The 12,410-nt window shown below is 45.5% G+C and overlaps 1 protein-coding gene across 2 annotated transcripts in view; it reads left to right on the top strand.

Moving 5' to 3' along the window:
- APOO (apolipoprotein O) overlaps positions 1 to 3,401 on the top strand; it is a 28,663-nt gene extending 25,262 nt beyond the window's left edge. For both annotated transcript variants that reach the window (XM_065741496.1, XM_065741497.1), the window contains exon 9: positions 2,661 to 3,401. The gene's annotated coding sequence lies outside the window, so the exon portion shown is untranslated. The remainder of the gene's footprint in view (positions 1 to 2,660) is intronic.
- Positions 3,402 to 12,410: the final 9,009 nt, after the last annotated feature.

Here is a 12,410-nt window from a genome sequence, read left to right as displayed (position 1 = left end):
CTGTGTCCTCCATGGCTTTTGAGTTTAATAGTGCCTTCTTGATTGATTGTTTTCTTCTCCCCTTCCCAATTCTGCCTCCAGTACCAGAAAACTGCTTGCCTTCTTTGTCATACCTGTGTAGGTATGAAGGAGGGGAGAGGATCCTATTCTCTGCTCCTACATTTTCTCTGAAGTTTTGCCCGCTTCAAGGTTCAACCTCATCTTACAGCCTGTAACAATCCATGGTGTGCCTGACCTTTCAGGTTGGTGCACTTCACTAATGAGACTTGCTTCTTCAGTTGGTAGCCACAGTGAAGGAAATGGAAGCAGTGTTTCCTGATGCACTCAGCTGGAAACTAGAGTTGAGACTCCAGTTCTGTTTTAGGCTGCCTTCTAAACTGGAACAAGTCCTGTAGTTGTTTCAGTTTCTGGGGGAAAAAAAAGAGAAAACAAAGCAAAAGACAAAAACAAAACTCCTAACTTTTAAAGATAGCTCTAGTTCGTAGAACAGAAATAGCTGGGTTTTTAAGGCCTATTATTGCTAATGAATATGTAATTGGACATCATTTAGGACAGAATATCAGATTATCTTCTCACACAGAAGATATTAAGGATGTCTTTTTCTGAACATACTTTTTAGTTGCCAACCTTTGTCCTTTATTCCTTCCACAGTATATTAAAGAGTTATTTTTCATCAGGAAGTGATTCTACCATTGCTGGGGCTCCTCGTTATTTTTTTATTCAGTGTTCTTTTGACTAGTATTTTTTTCCTAGCTGCCAACTGTGTAAATAGAGCACCAGTTTTTATTCCATGCATCATCACCAGTCACAAACATTATGCAGAGTGCACACATCTGCTGAACAACAGCGTTCTGCTTTTACACAGCCAACTTTAAGAGCAAAACTAATTTGTAATGTTGTGCTTCCATTAATACATTCGATTGCTGTAGCTAGTTCTCAAAAGGCCAAAGATATTTGGAGTGGTCAATTTACTGAGTTTTTCCTTCAGACATTAGAATGAGTTTTCTGTCAGACTGTGAAGTCTCTAAATGTGTTTTCTAGTGTTTTATAAAACAGCCACATAAAAATACAAAAGAAATAATCTTGTTTTATGTCAGTTACTCAGGAAAACCAAGAGGAAGGAAAGCTGCTGAAAAATTCACTGAGTGTTGTGCTGCTTGTTAGTTAGGACAGTGTTATTAAGTGATAAAAAGTCTGGAAAACTTTTTTTTTTGTTTGTTTATTTATTTAGGGCGCTGTACGAATATCAAGATTCAACACAAACAGAAACCCATAAATAGATTTTATTTTCTTTTAGTATTTCTTACCATAAGATGATAATTTCTGTCAGGTCTTTACTCACTTCTTGAGATATTAGTACTAAAGCTATACTAAAATTATCAAAAATAAGTATACTCATGCTGTATAAGCAAAGCAAGTTTTGAGGCATGCTTAAAAGAGTTGCTGCCTCAGATGTTCTGTTGTCTTCCTTGCTAGAATTAAGATGTTGCTGGAGTGTTTAAAGTATCTAGGTGCTGCTGGTTTTGAAATCTGCTTGCTCTGCTACATGTTGTTTCTGGAGGAGATGCATAAATACAGCTACTTGAGTTTTGACCTAGAGCAACCAAATGGCAAAAGTTCAGTTCAGTCTCAGTCTTCAGCTGTTCTGTGGGAGTGGCCATTGGTTACTTCTGCTTGAAATCAGATCTGGTTATTTAACTCCATACTCAAGTCCAGCTGTTTTATTGCATCTGGGTGATCCCAGAAGTTGGAGAACACAGCTGTCATCTTTGAAAAGATGTTTGTTTATTCTGAATGAGATCAGTCCTGGAAGTCTCACTGTATTTTAAACTCTTGGCAATACTCCTAGTTGAATCTGGTTATAAAGTAACTGCTGTCTCATTTTCCTTATAAGGATTTGTCACAGCATGGGTCTTTGAATTTTGACTGATCAGCCAGAGACAAAATTGCTGTGTCTTGGAAGCTCTTAACATATTTCTCCATGACAAAAAAATCAGCAGCATTGCACGTCCTTTAGTGCGTCTTTGTAGTTAACAGTTATATGCAAACTACAGCTCAGACCACATCCGTCCCATCATGGGAGAGACAAGCTTTAACTTTCTTCAGCTGTTGTGCTGGTGAACTTCAGGGAGGTGACAAGAGTCTGTGTTTTTTCTGTGTCATCTGTCATTTTCAACCTGATCAGGTTGTATTTTTATCTGTTTGTTCCAGTTAAATTGCTCTAGATTTATACCAAAGTAAAACAGATTAGAGAAAGTACACCTGATGGGAATGAAATAGGATTGCATTTTAGAGCTCTGATTTATTATAAAAGATGCCAGTTAATGCTTTGGTGCTTTGTTGCTATGAAATGTTTTTTTCTTATATTTCCATGGAACACAACTATAGGAAGCGAGGAACTTGGTCCCTTCCAACCCAACCCATTCTGTGGTTCAGTGATTAGTACTGTCACATCAGGAAGATGAATACTTAAATCCCTACACAAGATGTTACTAGTGAGAATGTACATCAAATGGCTTTTGATCAGCTTTCAACATCAATGAAAAAAAGTGTAGTTGCACTTTGACAATTAAAAGGCCAGCGATATTGTAATTCTGCTTTTTTCTCTCTTCTTCACCCCTGCCCCAATATCATCTGTGCCCTTCTTTTTTTGACTTTAGGTGAATAAAAATATAGATAGAAGCAACGATTTCCTAGGAAAAAGAGGATAACCATCTGAATCCATTTTGATTTTGAATGTGACTAATCTGCCTTCTGCCTCAGGAAAGACTGCCCTTGTGCTGCATGGACTTCTGGAATGGCGTTTGTGAAAGGACACTGCATATTTTGGGTCAGTCTTGAGACCTTGTCCTCAGTTCTGCAGTGGAAGTTAAGTCTGCCACACTTGTCCTGTTGCAGGATCAGCATTGCAAGTAACAAGGTTCAGAGTTCCTCAGTCTTGTTATTATTTATGTATAAAATAAAATTCCTATTACCTAAAATGGTCATGATTTCCTTTTCTATACTCTTTAAGCTTATGTATCTGACCTTGATATAATATAGGAAAGGTTCTTGAGATGCTGTTGGCAGTGCTAGTTCATTTAACGGTGAGGAAAACTTGAAGTAGCACAATGTTTTGGTTGATGTTAACTAATGTAATTATGCATTACAGCAGTTACAATGAATCTTGTGTTTTGTCTGAGTCTCCCTCTTCTTTCTATACAAATCTTCTGCCTCACCAGTGCCAGTGGGAGGTAAATAATGAAGCATCTGTGAATTTCTGTCTACTAGACGGGTGGGAATGGAGCTGTTAATGTTTGTTCTTGTTTTTGCCTGAATGCACAGCTCAATGGGAATGAGAACATCATGGTGGTGAGAACCAACTATAGAATAAATTGTCTGTTTCCTCATTCCAGCAAAGGGAGGGGAGAAAAAACAAAGGGAAGGAAAATACAAAAAGTTTTCAAGTATCTTGAAATTTTCACAATAAAACCCTTTCATCATTTGTTGCCATTTTCAGCAATCTTTCTTTTGGTGACGCTTCAGCAGTTACTGTAACCCAAGTCATTTGTGGTGCTTGTAGCAGCTCATAGCATTTGAAGTTCTGTTGAATCTGAATGTTCCTAAAGTAATCACCAGCGAGTATGAGGGAAGGATGGAACTGAACAAGTGCCTATAAGATGAATTCTGAAAGAAAAAGACAGGAAACTACAAGGTGAATTGGATTTAAAATGTTTTTTATTGCTTGCTGCAGTGTTCCAGCTGACTGTATTCCACAGGGGGAAAGCAAATGAACCTTGGCAATGCTAATGGCAGTGTGTTACAGCACTGTTTACAATGTTTACAGCATTGTAAAACAGGCAAATTCATTGATACAGGCATAAGGCATGGAGTTGCCTCAGGCAGAAAATAGTATCTCACGACGTGTTCAGTGCATATTTTTGAGTGTTCTAGGCTGGTAAATAATTGTACGTGTTGTGTTTAAAAAAAATCCCAGGTTAACTAAGTATAGTGACTCAAATGCTTTTCTTTTGGGTGCATCTTTGTTTTGCCTGTTTACACTGCTGCTTAGAAATGTCCCAAAACAACAGGCTGCAAATGCTTTTATCTAGCAGGAAAATGCTGCCTTCAGCCACCTGCATACTCAGATGAGGGGATGGTTCCAAAATGGGAACAGGATGCCCCTGACTGGAAACTTTGTCTTACATCTTCTAGCAACAGTTGTTTATTTATTTATTCTTTTACAAGGACAGAAAAATAATGTTTCGTGCTTTTGAGAATGCAAGAGATCATAAGCATTCAGCTCACTTAGGATGGCTTCTAATGAGGAACAGGAGAGCAGTTGGCTGTTGTTTGTATGTGCATATGCATACACAGATGCTGGGGCCTCTTTTATCCATGCATGTGTTATCTTTTGCCAGACTTTGCTTGTGAGTATTACAACACAAGATAAAAGCAGTGTATATTCCCCACCCAAGTTTCACATCAGCAATTTGATCAACTTTCCACCCTAAGCCTTTCAACTTGGTAACTGGAGTCCGTGTAAATGAAGAAACTGTCCTCATCTCAGCTCCCTCAGTCACAGTGTCAGCAAATGTGCTGGGGATGGGTTGCAATGCTGCCTCTTAAACAGTCTTAAAGCTTGTGGAGATCATCTGGTTATCTAATGCAGCCCTTGGTCAGGAATGGAAATTCCTATACATAGTTTCTTTCTTGCCTGAGTAAATGTGGATAATGCAGACTCTCATTTTGCCAGAAATACCATCACTAGCTGACTAATCCTGCTATCCCATGGACGTGGAAAATCTTGCAGCCTTGAAAGCATGATTGAGACAGTGGGAGTGGTATTTTAGATCTGGAGAAGTGGCTTGCTATAGCTCTGTTTGTTAACCCTGGCAGAAAAAATTGTCTGAGTCCTTTTTTTTTTTTTTTAATTCCTTACTGTTATTTCCATACTTTCCTGTAAACTCCAAGCTCCATGTAAAGCCAGTTTTAACATAATAATCTATTAACAGAGAGTGTTTCAGTTTTTCAGACTTTCCTGCTGGGCCTTCCTGTATCTTTCTGAATGTAGCACCTCAAAGCAGGATCAGCTGCTGCACCTGTATGGCCTGGCAGCTGCCTGGATCAGCAGCCCTGCGTAGTGTTTTTGACAGGTACAAAAGCTGCTTGTTTACAAAGAAAAATCTTTGATGGCAATATCATAACTACAAAGCAGAAGAGGAGACGTCTCTTAGAAAAAAAAAAAAAAGGGTGTCTCATGTAACATCGTGTCCTGCATCTGGGCCATCAGCTGATTCTGGTGTTTCTTGACTGTGTGTTGTTCCTGATGCGTCAGGAGCTGACTGCTTTCTCAAGGTCTCTCTGAAAGCAGTGTTGGTGTCATTGATGCAATTGTTTTCTCCCGTTCCACGTCAGTGAAATTAATTGTTGGTCATCTTGTTGAAGACCAGTGCCTGATCTGGATGTTCATGTTGTTATCTTGAAGTTTGTGATGGATTTCATCAGAATGCTTCTCTTACTAACACGCTTTCACCTGGTGTTACTGGTAGCTGTTGCATTAGGGTTGAAAGCTGGAAAAATCAGAGGTGGGCTCGGGATATCTCACCGGTGGTTATCAGTCATCTTCCTCTAAAAATGGATTTTAGTGAGGAAAATAGAGCTGCAGTGCCTGCACCAGGCCAAGCTGTCAGGCTTTTTTGACTCCTGCTGATCTTTTGTCTATCTTTTGTCTATCAGCACCCATAGTCAGGCTGGGGTGTGAGCCACATCCAGCTGCAGCAGGTGAGCTGGGTGTGATGCTCTGTTGTGAGGGCCAGATAGTGAGGCATGATCTTGGCAGTTGCTGAGGCGTCCGGGGAGCATGGGCTGACAAAGCTTTGGTGGGTGTTTTGCAGTGGTTCTGTAAAGAGGGAGGCTGCCCCTGTGCAACCTGTTAGTGTGTTCCCAGGAGCTGCACACAAACTTGGGATCCTAATGTCCAGGTCTTTATGCCCACTGTGAAGACAGCGATAGTCAGGAAACTTATACATTTATACCATGAATATAGGACCTGCTTAAGCCTCAGGAGTTTTAACTTGACAGAGGTTAGTGCTAAAGGATGTGCTTTAGGTGTAGTCTGAATGCTAAGGTTAGTAAGAGAGACACAAAATAGCAAGATGGGTTATTTGCTATGTGCACTGTGTGGTAGAGGGCAGTTGCTCTAAAAGTCTTGCTGTGGTCCTTTGGCAAGGGAAGGCAGCTTGCTGGGTAACAAGGGGGAGCTGATCTGGGTGTTGGGCCAGGACTTGCTCAGCATGCTTTTTAACACAGGAACGAGTGACCACATGACTGAAGAAAAGCATTAACCAAAAAGGAGATTCTCATTCTTCCTTCTTTGGAGGTTGCTGCTTGATGGCTGTACAACCAGACTACTTCCCTTTTTCAAAATTTGTTTCAAAACTTTATGATCTGTGTCCTGTTGTAGTAACAAACCCAATGTCTGTCTAGTCAACCTGATGTGCTTTGGGGCTCAGCACCTGAACTGCTGGAGAAGTCACTAGTTGCAAGGAGCTGACCTGGATCCTGCCAGGGGAGGAAGCAGGCCTGGCACAAGGGTGCACAGAGGCACTGTCTTGTGACAGCTCATGGCTTCCTGGGGGTGCAGGAGAGTACTTTCACCTTCCTAGAGGTAGGGAGAAAGATGTAGCATTAAGCTGGACAAATCTAAGTGGCAGCATGTATGCACCAGTCAAAGGTTGTAAATGGAAGGCCATGGAGACGGCTCCTGTGATCGTTACAGGCTGCCCAGGGAGATGGAGTCACCATCCCTGTAGGTGCTCAGGAAACATGGAGATGTGGCACTGAGGGGCACAGTTAGCGGGCACGGCGGGGTTGGACTGATGGTTGGACTAGATGATCTTAGTGGTCTTTTCCAACCTGAATGATTCTATGGTTTTGTTGTTAGTATTTGTGTACAGAAATGCACGGAGCTGTGCATCCATCCGTAGTGAAAGGGATTCTTCCCATCCCCCACCCCCTGCCCTAGATTAAGTCCACAGAGTCTCTGTAAATACAGCCGGCCTCAGACTCACTTCCTGAGGGAGCCATTTCCTGACTCGTAGGGCACTGGAGCAAGTGCTCATTCATACCATGAATCATAAAGGTAACCTCCGTTCAAAGCACTGAGCCATGCTTTTGCTTCCTACAAAAAATGGGTTTTGTTGTTGAACGCAGGCTGCTGACATCAGCTGTGTGTGTACCCTTGGAACTGTTCCCATAGGGATTTTTGATCTGTTCAGAAAGAATCGTTTCCAACTGCCCGGACAAAAGTTGGCTGCCGAAGGCAGAGAGGCTGCCCGGGAGCAGTATGTCTGCTGTCATGCATCAGGCATGACACGTTTTTAGAGTGGCATTAGCTCCCACAGGACCTGTCCCTGTGTTCTGAGGTGTGCTAGAGGAGGGCTAGTGCAGGAGCACCCTCTGCCTCCCCCTGAGCCCTACGCCCGTGTCTGTTGGTCTCTGGCTGATGCACAGGGGTGCAGCCCTGGTCCCTGCCACAGGTTGCAGCCCCTGGGCCAGGAGCAGGATGTGCTTGGAGCGCAGCATTGTCTGGGCAGGCTGTGGTCTGGTGGGCCTGCAGCAACTGCTTGGTTTCCCTTGTGTTCCTCTGGGTGGCCCTGCCTAGGACCCAGCTCTGTGCCCTGCACTGAGGGTACCCGACTTTTCCCCTGGGGCTCCCCTGAAGGACAACCAGTGACATGTCCAGGCTGGGCTCTTGGTTCTTGGTGGCACCTCATTCTGTCCCGTGGCCCCGCTCTGGCCACCTTCCCAGCACTGCTCTGGCCTCTGGCCCACCCTGCTGGCCCTTCCCAAGCTGGGAGAGCCATGACACCTTGACCTCTCCTGCTTTCCAGGTTCCTCTGCTACAGGTCCTTCAGGCTCCTCACATGCTGTTACTGCTGTGGGTTTTATCACTGACTGCATGTTTCCCCAAGATATTACCTTGAGAGCCAGAGATCAGTAAGTTCACCCTTGTATATTTATTTATGTGGAACGTTAAGCTTTTCAGCCAGGTTAATTTGTGGCAGTGGCTGCCTGGTGGCCTCACTGACCTGTCACAGGGCTGGGCTCTGTGCCAGCGCCATTTGTCCAGCTGTGTGGCTGGGCTCCCTGTAGCCCTGGCTGCATTGCCCTGTGCCAAGGCAGCTGCCTGAGGCTGTTTCCTGCTGCACAGCAGCCTCTCCTCTGCCAAGGGCAGGAGGCAGTGAGAGCACACAGAGAAACTGTGCTGGCTTTTGTGTGTGTGTGTGTGTATGTGTGTGTGCGCATGCATCCCTACTGTCATTTATGGTCTTTCCCCACCATTAAGGGTGGATTCCTGCCTCTGTCTCTTTTCCTCCCCCAGTCATGGTGTCACAGGATGGCTGAGGTTTGCGGGAGCTTTTAGAGGTCACCTGCTCCTGCTCATTCACAAGCAGGGACACTCAGCAGAGTGCTGGGGCTCCATCCAGGTGGCTTTTGGAGATCTCCAAGGAGGATAACCCAGCACTGTGGCAGGGGGAGGTCATGCGCTTCCCAGAGCTAAAGCCAGGTGAGAGCTGTGTGGCCTCTGCAGGGAGTGTGGGGCTGAGGCCTCACCAGGCTCCAAGTGCTGCAGTGTCTCCCGCGCCTTGCTGTTACTGCTTTGTCCTCACGTACCCCTGGAGCTCACTGTGTGCTGGGGCACAGCTTGCTTTGTGGAGATGTGCCCACTGTTGCATCTAACAGAGCTCTCCCTTTCTTAGGGGGAATTGTTCTTTACTGGAAGGAGCAATTTTTCAAATGTACGTTGGTATCAAACATGAGAATTAGATCAAGTTTGAACTGTGGATAAGGCAGTGCCCAAGTGCATAACTTATGCCCAATTTTCCTTGGATTGTTTCAGGTAATATGTTAACCATTTTGACATTCAAACGTTTTAACTTCAGGAAAGGGAAACTAATATGAGACATTACAAACATTCCTCAAGGACTGTTGACTTTTATGTAGTAAGGTGGACAGAGGAGCGGCTCACTTCTCTTGGGATGAGGATTCACCTGTAGGTTTATTCATTGGATCTGTTGTCCTAAGGATAATCTCAGTATCACAGAATTGTAGGGGTTGGAAGGGACCTCCAGAGATCACTGAGTCCAACCCCCTGCCAAAGCAGCTCCCTAGCCCAGGTTGCACAGGTAGGCGTCCAGGCGGGTCTGGAACGTCTCCAGAGAAGGAGACTCCACCACCTCTCTGTGCAGCTGTGCCACTGCTCCGTCACTGCACTGGGAAGAAGTTCCCACACACATTTGTGCGGAACTTCCTATGCTTTGTGGCTATTTCCCCTTGTCCTATTGCCACACACTGCTGAGAAGAGTCCAGTCTCATCCCTTTGCCTCCTCCTCCTTAGATATTTATAGATGTGGATCTGAGTCTTCTTTTCTCAAGGCTGAACAGCCCCAGGTCTCTCAGCCTTTCCTCTTGAGAGAGGTGTTCCATGCTCTTTATTATCTTTGTAGACCTCTGCTGGACTCTTTCAAGGAGATCCCAGTCATTTTTGTACCAGGGAGCCCAGAACTGAACACAATACTCCAGATGAGGCCTCACCAGGGCAGAGTAGAGGGGGAGGATCACCTCCCTCGACCTGCTGGCCACACTCTTTTTAATGCACCCCAGGATTCCATTGGCATTCTTGGCCACCAGGGCACACTGATGGCTCAAAAATTAAGAACAGAAACAAAAACAAAACAAAAAAAAAAAAAAAACCAAGAAAATTGTTCTTATAGCAAAGATGAAACTAACTTGGCCTCTTCACTGCTGTAGTTGTTCAGCAAGCTCGAGCCGTTTGTTGGTTTCCTGAAAGCAAAACTCAACACCCTGAAGTAATTTATTGTATAATAATTCCGACCTGGTGCTTGTTTTGGATTTATAAATGTTGTGGAATGCTTTGTTGAAAAGAGCACCAGATGTTTCTCATGGTGCACACTTGAAGGTTGCAGCTGCATCTCATAACTTCATAGCAGATGCAGCAAAGGCAAGGATTTCCTGCTGAGTGTCGGGCTGCCAGGACCTTGTTTACCTCAAGGTAAGCCAGTTTGGCTTTGGGCCATGGTGGGGCAGGGAGGACAGATAAACCAGGGTTTATCTGGATAGGGCTTGTCTGCACAGGGGGATGTGGCCAAGGTGTGTGGAGGTGAAGCTGGTCCTGCCAGGGCGTGTAGCAGGGATCCTCAGGGTGTCCAACTGCAGGGTGAAAAGTGCTTTGGCTTTGCGTGGCATGAAGCAACAGTCATGTCCAAATGGCAAGGAAAGCAGAGCTGGGGATGTGGTTGTTATACAGCTTCCTTGCACGTGCAGAGCTTCCCCTGGGCATAGCTTCCCACATGTCTTCTGTGGTTGGATTTCAGACAGCATGGTGATGGCAAGTATCATTTTACTGCTCCTTGTGCTGAGAAAGTTGTCACCTGATGCCTATAAAATCCTGCTTGTTTGCTTATGGAAAGGTTTTCTTTTCAGGGATGCTCTAACCTTGACCTCATTTACTTTCATTTGAACTGGCTGCACTGTGTCATGCGGTGTACTTCAGTCCCTTGGCCTTATTTACGGTCTGCCAGCTCTTGGAGATACATTATTACATAAGATGGGTGGGTTTCCCTGCGAGGCTGAGGAGCAGTGTGTGCTGACTGCCATTACATCTGGAACCTTCAGCCAGTTTGGTCTAAAGCTGAATTAAGACCCTCTTACTATGATTCTATGATACAATAGTTCTTTGATGCTAGCCTCTATCTGCCAGGCCTGCCTGGTGCTGCTCAGCCACAAATAACTCCAGCTTGCAAATCCATCAAGGTGTGGCTGAGGAAATCGATAGGAGGTAATAACAATCCAGGGAGGATTGCTATAGCGCAAGAATTTATCTCTGAGATGTCTTGTTTTGCAAAGTAAGCTTTCTGTTTCTGGCCAGTTACGTGCCCAGCCCTGCACGTGGTGCCCAACACTGCTGCAGGCCCTTCTTCTGCCCTTTCTTCCCCCTGCATTGGCAGTCTCCACATCTCAGAGACCCCAGTGCGTTGGTGTTGGCCCACGCTAGGAAGTTGGTCAGCCGTCCAAACTGATTGCACAAAGTGTGAGACTGTGAACCAAAACTGTTTTGTGTTTATTCCTGTCCATTTGTTCGTTGTTGTTGCTGTGCCAGTCACTGGAACGGGGCTGATTGGAAAGTTCATGGAGATCACAGGGAGCCAGACTGGAGTTTGACCATAAACAAAGCTGGAGGAGGGCAGTTCAAAGGTGCCTTTGCAGTGGTAGCGGGATGCCAAGTGATAGCAACCAGCCTTGAAAATCCTCCTCCTGTGCTTTCACCCTTGTGTTTTGAAAACACCTCAGCAGCACCTTGAGAACACTGCTGGTGTGTGGGCAGTCACCTGCTTCTGCCCACAGTGGGTTGGGGACATCCTGCCCCCCTGCTCTGCACTAGTGACCCCTCACCTGGGGTACTGTGTCCAGATGCAGAGTCCTCAGTACAGGAGAGACAGCCTGGAGAGGAGGAGGCTGTGAGGTGGACCCGATGGGTGACCTTTCAGTATCTGCAAGGGGGCTGTAAGAAGGAAGGAGTCATTAGCAGGGTCTGTTGTGATAGGACAAGGAGAAATGGTTTCAAACTGAAAGAGGGGAGATGTAGATTAGATTAAATGAGGAAGGCTTTTTTTACAGTAAGGGGGGGGGGGTGGGGCACTGGCATGGGCTGCCCAGAGAGGTGATAGATGCCCTATTGCTGGAGGCTCTCAAGGTCAGGCTGGACAGGGCTCTGAGGACCCTGATGGAGCTGTAGGTGTCCCTGTTCACGCTGCAAGGGAGTTGGGCTCGATTGCCTTTAAAGGCCCCTTCTATGAATCTATGACCAGTGCCCTGTGCCAGGGAACAAGCAGCAAACCTCCCCTCACTGCTGCCAGTTCTTCCATCTCTGCCTGGGAGAAGGAAGAGAGCCTTGAGAAATGGAGAGGTGTTTTCCTTCTGAACAAACAGCCAGCTCACACCTGCTTGGTGAATGGTAAAAATGTGTAGGCATCCAAGTGCAAATAAACAGACGTGGCTATTGTTTCTGCCTGTAAATATCTTGGATCAGCTGGGCCTTGGGGGCAGGGAGAGGGAGCTGTGCCTGGGTGGCAAAGTTGCAGCCTGTTCTGAGATTGCAGAGGGGTTAAACATGAGCTGCCAACACGCTAGCTGTGTTTTATTTCCGAGCACCTGATGCTTTTATTGAAAGTGCATTCACTTCTTTGGAGTTCCCCAAGTCTGTTTGAGCAGCCGTGCCCATGCAAGCAAAGTGATGGCACAAGCTTTCTGTGCTGGGGAGGGGGCTGCAGAGTGAGCCGTGGGAGCCAGGGGCTGCAGTGAAACGGGGCATGGAGGCAGAGTAGCAGCAGGCAAGGGGCAGCTTG

The sequence above is a fragment of the Cyrtonyx montezumae genome, unplaced genomic scaffold (assembly GCF_038088225.1).
Source record: "Cyrtonyx montezumae isolate F1298 unplaced genomic scaffold, pur_monq_1.0 scaffold_3, whole genome shotgun sequence".
NCBI classification, from domain to species: Eukaryota; Metazoa; Chordata; class Aves; order Galliformes; family Odontophoridae; genus Cyrtonyx; species Cyrtonyx montezumae.
The sequence above is the reverse complement of the archived record's forward strand: the minus strand, read 5'-3'. Positions and strand labels throughout refer to the sequence as shown.